This window comes from Pseudophryne corroboree, chromosome 11 (assembly GCF_028390025.1).
Source record: "Pseudophryne corroboree isolate aPseCor3 chromosome 11, aPseCor3.hap2, whole genome shotgun sequence".
Lineage (NCBI taxonomy): Eukaryota > Metazoa > Chordata > Amphibia > Anura > Myobatrachidae > Pseudophryne > Pseudophryne corroboree.
The window spans coordinates 149083811-149096779 of record NC_086454.1 but is presented as its reverse complement, the minus strand read 5'-3'; the positions used below and the strand labels follow the sequence as shown (position 1 = coordinate 149096779).

Below are 12969 nucleotides of genomic sequence, written 5' to 3'. Positions count from 1 at the left end.
AAATTACCGAGTTGTATAAAATAACAGGCGTGTCTGACTGATGGTGTATTCATTCGTATTTTTTTTTCTCTGACTTAAAAAAAATACGAATGCCCTCATCACTGCCGAGATTTGAGTTTAGTAAATTCCCGAGATGACACTTTGAACAAAAAACACAAAATCGGTCAAAATCGGGCGCTTAGTAAATATACCCCCTTGTACTGAGCATCTCTGAATATAGAAGAGTGTAGCTATGGGTGGAGAGATCATAGTAATGGGAACTATACATTTTGAAAAGTGCTGATTTCCCCATAGTTGGCACTTTTTCACATGAACTGAGCAGCTGACAGTGGGTTACGCAACCACTCCATAATGAAAACTGAGAATTAAGCATTGACATAGAAAAATTTATTATTTCCTATATAAATAAATACTGTTACTAGTGGCACTGTGCTGGCATGGTTGTGTCAACAGAGTTATTCTGCCAGTACTTGTTGGAGAATATGATAGTAATATTGGTATCCTGAGAAGTGTCGTAGCTACTGAGTTATAAAAAGACCTGATTAGATATGGCAACATTTCAAATCCAAACATGACATAACACAACTTTACTGAAACATGGGAAGACATGACCGGGATAAACTGTAAGACGTGAGTAAGAGATTTGGCAGCAAACTCCATTTATGACCAGTATGAGAACTCAGGTTTTATTGTTCACTGGAATTAATGTTTTCACTACCTTTTTGTTCTGCTTGTGCCATGTTTGAATAGGTGTAGAGGTTTTCCTCTCTGAGAATGTTATAAAGGAACAGCTGCCCTGTACGTTGAGCAGTGTAGGCAAACACACATAAACAAGTTGTGCTTAGAATTACTGAAAAACATGATTTGTCCTCTTCCTTCCTTTATTGCGTTGTCTATTCCTGCTGCAGCTTCCTCCATATCCTCTGAGCCCTGCTACTGAACACCCAGTATTTCCATGTGCATTGCTGGCTTCTGGGAAATCTAGCACATTTTAACAAACAAACTGGGGGAATTGAGCACGTGCCTCAAGATTACGTCTTTGTGTGAAAACCCATCATTGTTATTAACAGGTGTTTTGGCAAACAGACTATAATGTTATACAGCACACAATTGATATACTGTACATGTATGTCCAATAGCCTTAAAAAAAAACTTGCTATTTTGGTGTCATTGTCATCACTGACTTGTATTCAGTTGTTGCCAATTGATGTCTCTCCCATAAGCCTCAGATACTGTAATGAATTACATGACTGACCTAAGATTTGCATGGCACTTAGTGTATGCAGAATTTTGTGACATTTTAACACAACTGCATGTAAAATATATTATATATGGAGATCTGAAATCCCCATTGGCTTCTCTCTAATTTTTATGTATATGTTTTCTCATTTTCTCCTTCCCTTTTGGTAAATAGTTTGGAAATGATCATGTAACACTTGTTGGATGCTAGATTGGTGCATGGCATTTAGTGTACTGTATGCCTGAGGTTCTTAAATGCGGTCCTCAAGGCACCCCAACGGTCCAGGTTTTAGATTTTTCAGTGCTTGGCCACAGGTGACTAATTTGCACTCCAGACAATTTAATTTAACCATCTGCATTGGGCCATGGAAATACCTAAAGCCTGGACTGTTAGTGTGATGTTAGTGTATTAGAATGCTTAATATTTGTAGACACTCCCTTACTAATCTGTGTAAGCCTGAATCTTCAGTGATGGTCCCTAGGACCAGGGGGATGCTGGAAAGTGGGTGGTCCAATGTGCAGTGTGTCTGGAGTTGGTGATGGAATAAACAGCACAGCAGTGAACTCACATGTCTCTGTATCCTTATGACTGGATTTACAAACATATGAACAAAACATGGTGTCAGAAGAAGTTTAACTTGGACTGCTAGTGCTCTCAGAGTGTGAAAGAATCTTGCAGAAGTCTGTCAGGCTGTAATACTCAGTGTCTGCAAAACCTGCCATGTGCTCCTCTCTTCAAACAGTGAGTAACCGTGGATAAACTGGCTCCTCCAACAGGCATGCTGATGTCTGGTAACTTCTATGAGAACTGGAAAAGATTTAAGCAAAGGTTTAATATATATCTTGCTGCATGTGGAGCTGATACAGAGGCTGACAAAACAAAGGCATCCATTTTCCTCCATGTGATAGGAGAGGATGTGCTGGACATTTATAATAGTTTTCAGTTTGCTGAGGGGCAGAATATGGTGCTATCTTCTATAATGCAAAAGTTTGAAGATTACTTTGTGCCAAGGAAAAATGTGACATATGAAAGATATAAGTTTTTCACATGTGATCAGAAGTCAGGAGATGGATTTGATCAGTATGTTACAGAGCTGCAATCACTCAGTAAAACCTGTGAGTTTGGTGATTTAAAGTATTCACTGATTAAAGATCGTATTGTCTGTGGAATACCTGATAATGGACTCAGAGAGAGACTGCTGAGAGAGCAAGACCTAACACTAGAAAAGGCAGTGACTATGTGCATATCTGCAGAAATAACTAGATTTCAAGCCAAAAAGTTACACAAGGAAGTTGATGCTGCTGTCCATGTAGTGCAGAAAACAGAGCCAAGCAAACCTCCATTCTCAAGAATGAAGCAGTCTAAGCCACAGTCTAATAAGGAAATGTGTAGTAGACGTGGAAATGCTCACAATCCTAAAATGTGCCCTGCTTATGGTAAAACCTGCATGAAATGTGGTAGACGTAATCACTTTGCCAAATGCTGTAAAATGAAAAGGGAAACAACCAATGTGCATGCTGTTAAACAAACAGAGGAATTCTTTGTGGATTGCATTGAACTTTGCAGTGCAGATAAGAAAGAATGGATTGTCCCTTTAACTGTGAACGAGATTGTCATTCCCTTTAAGCTTGATACTGGTGCGCAGGTGAATTTAATATCGTTTCAAGACTATAAGACTTTTAGAGTAAAACCTAAAATTCATCCAGCCAAAGTGAAAGTTACAGGGTACACTGGGGAGGAAATTCCTGTGAAAGGTACATGCTTAGTGACACTGAAATATAAGGGACAACAGTTTAAAACATCTCTACTGATTGTGGATAAAAATGTGCAACCGATTCTAGGATTAAGTTCCTGTGAGAAACTAAGCTTGCTAAAGAAAGTTTTTATGGTGACATCACAAGTAGAAGATGACTGCAAATCAATGTTTAAAGAATACAGAGACTTGTTTGAAGGTCTAGGTTGTTTGCCTGGAGAGCATAAAATAAATATAGACATGCAAGTTTCTTCAGTGATACACCCCTGTAGAAAAGTGCCGTTTGCTCTGAGAGAAAAACTGAAACAAGAGTTAAATCGCATGGAAGCCTTGGGTGTGATACAGAAAGTTGATGAGCCTACTGAATGGGTAAGCTCCTTAGTAATTGTTGAAAAGAAAAATGGACAACTCAGAATATATATAGACCCCAGAGATTTAAACAAAGCTATTAAACGAGAACATTTCAAACTACCAACCAGAGATGAAATCATGTTGCAATTTGCGGGAGCAAAATGGTTCAGTAAATTGGACGCATCTTCAGGATTCTGGCAAATGAAACTAGATGAGGCCAGCTCAAAGCTTTGTACATTTAATACACCAGAAGGTCGATACAGATTTCTTCGACTACCATATGGAATATTGTCTGCTCCAGAAGTATATCACAAAAAGATACACATGATTTTTGAACATATTCCAGGTGTTGAAACAATGATGGATGACATTATTGTCTGGGGATCTACAAAGGAAGAACATGATTCTAGATTGAGACAAGTAATGGAACTTGTCAAGAAAGTGAATCTAAAGCTAAACAAGGACAAATGTGAATTTGGCGTGAATACACTTACCTTTATGGTGTCACGAACCTCGGGCAGCGGCGACCGCGCTTGTCCCTGCGGGTGGCCTGGTCTGCCCGGCGCCTCTCTTCCCCTGACAGTCTCCGGCTTCAGCGGCGGGTCGGCGCTGCTCTCCGGCGGCTTCCCGGAAGCAAGGACGCCGCCATCACAAGCGAGGGCAAGGAGGCGGAGCAGGTCTGACGTCACCTGCCTGCTCCGCCAATCAGGCTAGGGCGGGGAATTTAAAATCAGATACCAGGCAGAGATCCGGTGCCTGAGTATCTTCGTTTCTCCTGCGGAAGCTGTGATTCCAGAGCTCCCTCGTCCCTGCAAGCATCCTGTGCTTCCAAGCATCCTGTGCCTCCAAGCATCCTGAGCCTCCAAGCATCCTGTGCCTCCAAGCATCCTGAGCCTCCAAGCACCTCCGCGCCTCCAATTACCTCCGTGCCTCCAATTATCTCCGTGCCTCCAATTATCTCTGTGCCTCCAATTATCTCCGTGCCTCCAATTATCTCCGTGCCTCCAAGCACCTCGTGTCTCCAAGCACCTCGTGCCTCCAAGCACCTCTGTGCCTCCAAGCACCTCTGTGCCTCCAAGCACCTCCGTGCCTCCAAGCACCTCCGTGCCTCCAGTTACCTCCAAGCACCTCGTGCCTCCAAGTGCCTCATCCCTCCAAACACCTCCGTGCCTCCAAGCACCTCCGTGCCTCCAAGCACCTCCATGCCTCCAAGCACCTCCGTGCCTCCAGTTACCTCCAAGCACCTCGTGCCTCCAAGCACCTCATCCCTCCAAACACCTCGGTGTCTCCAAACACCTCCGTGCCTCTAAGCACCTCCGTGCCTCCAAGCACCTCCGTGCCTCCAAGCACCTCCGTGCCTCCAGTTACCTCCATGTCTCCAAGCACCTCGTGCCTCCAAGCACCTCATCCCTCCAAGCACCTCGGTGTCTCCAAACACCTCCGTGCCCCCAAGCACCTTCGTGCCTCCAAGCACCTCCGTGCCTCCAAGGCCCTCCCTGCACTCCCTGTACTCCCAGCACCTCAGTGCCTCCAATACCACAGTGTCTCCAATATCTCAGTACCCCAGCCTTCAGTATTTCTACAAGTCTTGTCTTACAGGAGACCTTCAAGAATTCCTCTGGGCCTCCCGCCTGCCGTCTTAGTCCTGCATGAGGAAGACCTACATCCGGCCATCTCTACTACGACCCAGTGGCGGTTCCTCTTCCCGGTCATCGGAAGAAGCCCCGAGTCCACAACACTCCCAAACCAGGTCAGTGACAGTATACTCAGGCCACATGGACTCGGGGAATCGGAACACGGACTCGAGTGCCATTCAGAACCTGGCTTCTCGAGTGCAAAGTCAGGAAGCAGCGCAAGGCCAGGTGATGCAGTACCTCCAGCAGTTGTCCGGGCGTCTGGATCAGATTCAGGCGTCTCTGGCCTCAGTAATTCCGGCACCTGTTCCAGTAGTCGCACCAGTTGCCGTTGCCAGCAATGTTCAACCATCGGCCGGTGTCACTCCACGCCTTCAGTTGCCTACTCCGTCCCGCTATAATGGGAATCCCAAAAATTGTCGTGGTTTCTTGAACCAATGCGAGGTACATTTCGAGCTACTTGCACACAACTTTCCTACAGACCGGTCCAAGGTAGCATATATTATTTCTCTGTTGGAAGGTTCTGCTTTGGATTGGGTGTCTCCATTATGGGAACGATCTGATCCCATGGTTTCCAACTACACCAACTTCATCTCGTCCTTTCGAAAGATTTTCGACGAGCCCGGCAGAATGACCACTGCTTCTTCCGATTTGCTCCGTGTTCGGCAGGGCGCCCGTTCCGTGGGCCAGTACGTGGTTCATTTCCAGACCATTGCTTCCGAACTACGCTGGAATAATGACGCCCTGAGAGCTGCCTTCTGGAACGGTCTTTCCGACCGGCTGAAAGATGAGCTGGTTACTAGAGATCTGCCGGATCCATTAGAAGATTTGATTTCCCTTTGCGTCAAGGTGGATCTTCGGATGCAGGAGCGTGGAAGAGAACGTAGCCGTTCGGATCGTTCCAGGTTCCGGAATCCTACTCCTAGGCCGGTGGCCTCACCCAGCTCAGATGAGCCCATGCAAATTAACCGCTCCCGACTGTCTCCGGAAGAACGACAGCGTCGTCGTGAGGGTAAACTCTGCCTTTACTGTGGAGCCGCAGATCATTTTCTTAAATCTTGTAAAGCCCGTCCGGGAAACGGGCAGGCCTAGCTTGTTCCGGAGGAGTCAAGCTGGGAGTTACGACAAAAGCTTCTCCAACTTCGGACTGCTTGCTTCCAGTAACTCTAGTCTCCAATTCAGTCTCCAGGTCTTGTGAAGCCCTATTGGATTCCGGAGCTGCAGGGAACTTCGTTTCTTCTTTCTGTGCCCAAAGTTTGGGTTTAAAGTTACGGCCTATTGAGCGGCCAATTTCACTGACGGCTATCAACGGGACTAGAATTTCCAAAGGTCTTATAATGTGGCGCACGGGGCCAGTTAAGCTGCAGGTCGGGGCTCTACATCAGGAAGATTTGGAACTCTTGGTAATCCCAGAAATGCCTCATGATCTGGTTCTTGGAATGCCTTGGCTGAAAAGTCATAATCCCCACATCGACTGGAAGTCGTCACAAATTCTGTCCTGGAGTCCCTTTTGTCACACTAATTGTCTTACTCCTGTTTGTCCGCTCCGGGTTACCTCCAAAACGGATGAAGAGCACATTCCGGAGGCATATCAAGGGTACAAGGACGTATTTTCGGAACAAGCTGCTGACCTGTTACCACCTCACAGGCCTTGGGACTGCCCTATTGACCTTGTCCCAGGGAAGACGCCACCTCGTGGTCGCACATATCCTCTGTCTCTTCCCGAGACTCAAGCCATGTCGGAGTATATTAAGTCCAATATGCTCAAGGGATTCATTCGCCCCTCTTCCTCCCCTGCCGGTGCAGGCTTCTTTTTCGTGAAGAAAAAGGACGGGGGGTTGAGACCATGCATCGACTACCGCGGCCTAAACGACATTACTATTAAGAATAAATACCCCTTGCCACTAATCACAGAGTTATTTGATAGGGTTCGTGGTGCCCGCATTTTTTCAAAACTCGACTTGAGAGGAGCTTACAATCTTATACGCATCCGAGAGGGGGATGAATGGAAGACTGCCTTTAATACCCGAGATGGGCATTACGAATACTTGGTGATGCCGTTTGGTCTTAGTAATGCTCCCGCGGTTTTCCAGGGGTTCGTCAACGAAATCTTTCGTGATATGCTGTATCAGAGCGTTGTGGTATATCTGGACGACATACTGATTTTTTCCAAGAATCTTGTCGAACACAGGACTCAAGTCAAAGAGGTGCTACACCGTTTACGAGAGAATCATCTCTACGCCAAGCTTTCCAAATGTACCTTTGAAGTAACATCTATTCCGTTCCTCGGTTATGTCATCTCGGGGACGGAGCTTCGCATGGATCCGGAAAAGTTGTCGGCCATTCGTGACTGGACTCAGCCTTTTTCCCTGAAAGCAATACAAAGGTTCCTGGGCTTTGCGAACTACTACAGGAAATTCATTAAGGGTTTCTCCACCATTGTTGCGCCCATTACTGCCCTGACGAGGAAGGGTTCTAATCCTAGTTTGTGGCCTCCGGAAGCCATTGTAGCTTTTTCTCGCTTAAAGTTAGCTTTCATGACGGCTCCAGTTCTCCAACAACCAAATTTCGAGGAACCCTTCTTCTTAGAAGTTGATGCATCTTCAGTCGGGGTTGGGGCTGTTCTCTCCCAGTATTCCTCTGATAAAAAATTACATCCGTGTGGCTTCCATTCTCGTAAATTCTCTCCAGCCGAACGAAATTACACTATTGGAGACCAGGAACTCTTGGCAATCAAATCTGCCTTGGAAGAATGGAGATATCTTCTAGAAGGGGCTAAACATGTGTTTACCATCTACATGGATCACAAGAATTTGCTGTACATCAAATCCGCACAATGCTTGAATCCTCGCCAGGCGAGATGGGCACTTTTCTTTTCCCGATTCTCGTTCATTATCAAGTACCGGGCCGGGACTCTCAATATTAAAGCAGATGCGCTTTCTCGTTCACAAGTTCCCACAGACGAGGATGAACCTCCGGAGCGGGGTTTAATTCTGAATCCAGTTTCTGTCTCTGCTGCTTTAACTACTCCAGCTCCTCCTCCTGGAAGAATGTCCGTGCCAGCTAGATTCCGCCCAGGAATACTACTGTGGGCCCATAACTCCAAGTTTTCCGGTCATCCCGGCGCTCAGAAGATGTACAAGTTTCTGCAAAGGTCTTACTGGTGGAACACCATGAGGAAGGATGTACAAGATTGCGTTAATTCGTGTCCCCAATGTACACAACATAAATCTCCTCGTCTGCCTCCTGCAGGGTTACTTCGTCCTCTGCCTATCCCTGTGAGACCCTGGACTCACATTTCCATGGACTTCATCACTGACTTGCCCTGTTCCAAGGGTTGCAACACCGTTTGGGTTATCGTTGACCGTTTTTCGAAGATGGCACACTTTGTGCCCTTGACTGGTCTCCCGACAGCACCGAAACTGGCTCTATTGTTTATCCGAGAACATTTTCGTTTGCATGGGTTGCCACAAGAGATTGTTTCTGACCGTGGAGTACAGTTCACCGCCAGGTTTTGGAAAGCCCTTTGTTCAACTCTACACATTAAACTTAAGTTTTCGTCTGCTTATCATCCCCAAACTAATGGGCAAACGGAACGAGTCAATCAAGATCTAGAGACTTTTCTTCGTTTGTATCTCTCTCCTTCACAGGACAACTGGGTGGAGTTGTTGCCTTGGGCGGAGTTTGCCCATAACCATTTGTTTCATTCTTCCACTGGGGAATCACCATTTTTCGTCAACTACGGGTTCCATCCCCGTGTTCCGGAATTTCCAAGCCTTCCGATAATAGAGGTTCCTGCTGTAGTGTCCACTCTACGACACTTTGGACAAATTTGGAGAAAGGTTCATGCTAATCTTAAGCAGGTTTCTGTTCGGTACAAGTTCTTCGCAGATAAGAAACGGCAAGCCGCACCTCAATATAAAGTTGGGGACAGGGTATGGCTGTCCACACGGAATCTCCGGTTGAAGGTGCCCACCATGAAATTCGCTCCAAGGTTCATCGGTCCTTACCCTGTGCTGCAAGTCTTAAATCCTGTGGTCTGTAAACTGGGTTTGCCTGCCCATCTTCGAATACCTAACGCCTTTCATGTTTCTCTACTCCGTCCCCTCATTCTGAATCGGTTCCACTCAGCACTCCCTAGGCCAACGTCCGTAGTGGCAGAAGCTGGAGCGGAGTTTGAAATCAAAACTATTCTTGACTCTCGTTATCTTCATAAAAAATTACAGTACTTGGTGGACTGGAAGGGTTATGGTCCTGAGGAGAGAAGTTGGATTGGGGCTACTGAAGTAACGGCTCCTCGTCTGATTCGGATCTTCCACTCCAGACATCCGACTAAGCCCGGGAAGTGTCCAGGGGCCACTCCTGGAGGAGGGGGTACTGTCACGAACCTCGGGCAGCGGCGACCGCGCTTGTCCCTGCGGGTGGCCTGGTCTGCCCGGCGCCTCTCTTCCCCTGACGGTCTCCGGCTTCAGCGGCGGGTCGGCGCTGCTCTCCGGCGGCTTCCCGGAAGCAAGGACGCCGCCATCACAAGCGAGGGCAAGGAGGCGGAGCAGGTCTGACGTCACCTGCCTGCTCCGCCAATCAGGCTAGGGCGGGGAATTTAAAATCAGATACCAGGCAGAGATCCGGTGCCTGAGTATCTTCGTTTCTCCTGCGGAAGCTGTGATTCCAGAGCTCCCTCGTCCCTGCAAGCATCCTGTGCCTCCAAGCATCCTGAGCCTCCAAGCATCCTGTGCCTCCAAGCATCCTGAGCCTCCAAGCACCTCCGCGCCTCCAATTACCTCCGTGCCTCCAATTATCTCCGTGCCTCCAATTATCTCCGTGCCTCCAATTATCTCCGTGCCTCCAAGCACCTCGTGTCTCCAAGCACCTCGTGCCTCCAAGCACCTCTGTGCCTCCAAGCACCTCTGTGCCTCCAAGCACCTCCGTGCCTCCAAGCACCTCCGTGCCTCCAGTTACCTCCAAGCACCTCGTGCCTCCAAGTGCCTCATCCCTCCAAACACCTCCGTGCCTCCAAGCACCTCCGTGCCTCCAAGCACCTCCGTGCCTCCAAGCACCTCCGTGCCTCCAGTTACCTCCAAGCACCTCGTGCCTCCAAGCACCTCATCCCTCCAAACACCTCGGTGTCTCCAAACACCTCCGTGCCTCTAAGCACCTCCGTGCCTCCAAGCACCTCCGTGCCTCCAAGCACCTCCGTGCCTCCAGTTACCTCCGTGTCTCCAAGCACCTCGTGCCTCCAAGCACCTCATCCCTCCAAGCACCTCGGTGTCTCCAAACACCTCCGTGCCCCCAAGCACCTTCGTGCCTCCAAGCACCTCCGTGCCTCCAAGGGCCTCCCTGCACTCCCTGTACTCCCAGCACCTCAGTGCCTCCAATACCACAGTGTCTCCAATATCTCAGTACCCCAGCCTTCAGTATTTCTACAAGTCTTGTCTTACAGGAGACCTTCAAGAATTCCTCTGGGCCTCCCGCCTGCCGTCTTAGTCCTGCATGAGGAAGACCTACATCCGGCCATCTCTACTACGACCCAGTGGCGGTTCCTCTTCCCGGTCATCGGAAGAAGCCCAGAGTCCACAACACTCCCAAACCAGGTCAGTGACATATGGGCGACGTGGTCTCGGATCAAGGTGTAAAACCAGACCCAAGGAAAATATCAGCCATAGTGAACATGGAACGTCCTAACAACAAAGACGATGTCAGACGATTCCTAGGAATTCCAACAAAGAAAACAGCGCTAATAGGTATGTGTAAAATATTTTATTACCATTAACAACACAGCGGGGGCGCGATCTCGTGGGGAGCCTGGTCCTCTATGGTAGATACATAGATGATTTATTTTTGATTTGGGATGGGGATTTATCGTCACTACATGAGTTCACCGAGAGTTTAAATAGTAATTTATTTGGTCTAAAGTTCACTTGCACGTTCAGCACTGTCACTATTAATTTTCTGGATATCACACTTACGGTAGATAATGACTGTTTAGTCACGTAAACATATGTTAAACCTGTGGACCAAAATAGGTATCTAAACTATAAAAGCTCCCACTTGATGGGTTGGAAAAATAATATTCCAAAAAGTCAACTGATTAGACTCAAACGAAACTGTTCTACAGATGACCTATTTAGAAAACAGGCGAGGAACATGTTAAGATCATTTGAGGAACAGGGGTACCCGAAAGACCTCTTACAGAAAGCTTTTGTGGAGGTAGAAAAGGTAGAAAGGAGAAAACTGTTGGAGTCTGGACAAGGTACACAAGCCTTGATCCAAACGAGGGGAGACGGAAAATTGAAATCCACCTCCTTCGTCACACAATATAATAGCCATGCCAGAGAAATTAAAAAGATCATAAAAGAAAAATACCTCAATATTGTGTATGGATGATACTCTAAAGGCAGAGATTAATATGGAGGGAATGGTAGTCTTTAGAAAATCAGAGAATTTAAAATCAAGATTGGTACAAAGTCATTTTACCAATCCCGTCTCTAAGAATGTAGTTAAGAAGACGTGGCTACCTGACAAACCATTTCATAAATGTGGAAGAGTAGATTGTACCACTTGTATGTGCTCCCTGAAAAAAAGTATTAGTTTCTGTTCATTTACTAATGGAGAAACATTAGAAATTAAGACATTTTTAAATTGTAACTCAAAGTTTGTAATTTATCTTATTACATGTGGGTGCGGAAGGCAGTACGTGGGTCGCACTATTCGTGCTCTCCATGTACAGTTTTCCGAACACAGAAGAAACATATTGAAGGGTTTGAAAACACACCCTCTCTCTCATCATGTTTCCGTATGTCAAAAGCAAAATGTAAAGAGTGTAACAATAAAGGCAATAGAACAAGTAGAAGTTACAAAGCGGGGAGGAGATAGGTTTAGGCAATTATGTAAGAGAGAAGCCTATTGGATCTACGTTCTGGGTACCCTCATCCCCGGAGGATTAAATGACACAGTAGAACTAAATAATGTCTAGGTATATATCTAAACATGCTGAGTACCATCTATTTGAGCCTAGTTGGCATAATTTTTCAACGAAGGTCCCCTGTCTGCCTATACACACATATTGCGGCTGTGGTTTTAACACAAGCTGCTTATGTGTTTTTCTGAATTGATGTGCCATATCTATTGGCTGCGTAGATATAGTTGAGGTATATGTGAATATGCACAGCTTTTATCCATATATCCATATGCTTTTTTCCTTGGTCTCTTTTGCTTACTTATTTCTCTGTTTCCTTCTTTTGCTTTGGTATACCAACCAAGCGCTAATATGGATAGCAAGTTTTAATTGTCATCCTGAATTGATTAATAATGTCCCCATATATATCTCTCTCTCTGTATGTATTTATTTGGAATGTGGTTTAGCGGCGGGAGCACTGCCACTATCTCTAAATCTCTATATAAAAGAAAAAAATCTAGATTGGTCTGAGATGATGCACCTGAGTGGAGAACAGAATCTATGTGGACATGATTGTGAATGCGTAATTTATTATGCGCTGACCTCACGCTCACATATGTGTGTATTTTTTTATGTATTAACTATGTGCCAATGGTATGATTAGTTGTTGCTTTTAATTTTTTAAAACTGTTTATTTTGGGTTTACTATGTCCAGATGCCGTGAAATTATGTATTTGCATAGAGCCTAAAACTATAATGGACCATATTCAATACTCTTGAATAACTGTGACGAGTATAATAAAAACTCCGTGAAACCCTCCTTTGAATGAAAATGTAATATCGGAGGAATAAGATCTTGCTGTAGGGAGCGGTCATGTGATACATTAGAGGTGGAGAGTACAGCAAAACGTGGGCGCTGCGCTCCAACTCAAAACGAGGTTTGAATGGCAACAGAGTGCGCAGGCGCACGCGGGATGGGTCCGCTATTTAAACAGAGGCACGGAGACATAGTGATATCGTCTCTGAGGAAGCCGCCAAGCTGCTAAGAGGCGGAGAAACGCGTAAGACGTCTACAGTGTGTCCGGTACCGGCAATT

General features: G+C 46.2%; 1 protein-coding gene across 2 annotated transcripts in view; it reads left to right on the top strand.

Moving 5' to 3' along the window:
* Positions 1-560: 560 nt before the first annotated feature.
* Positions 561-12969, top strand: part of VEGFB (vascular endothelial growth factor B) — a 62642-nt gene continuing 50233 nt past the window's right edge. Inside the window, exon 1 of one of the 2 annotated variants that reach the window (XM_063944947.1) lies at positions 561-630. The gene's annotated coding sequence lies outside the window, so the exon portion shown is untranslated. The remainder of the gene's footprint in view (positions 631-12969) is intronic. The other variant, XM_063944945.1, reaches the window with a different exon arrangement.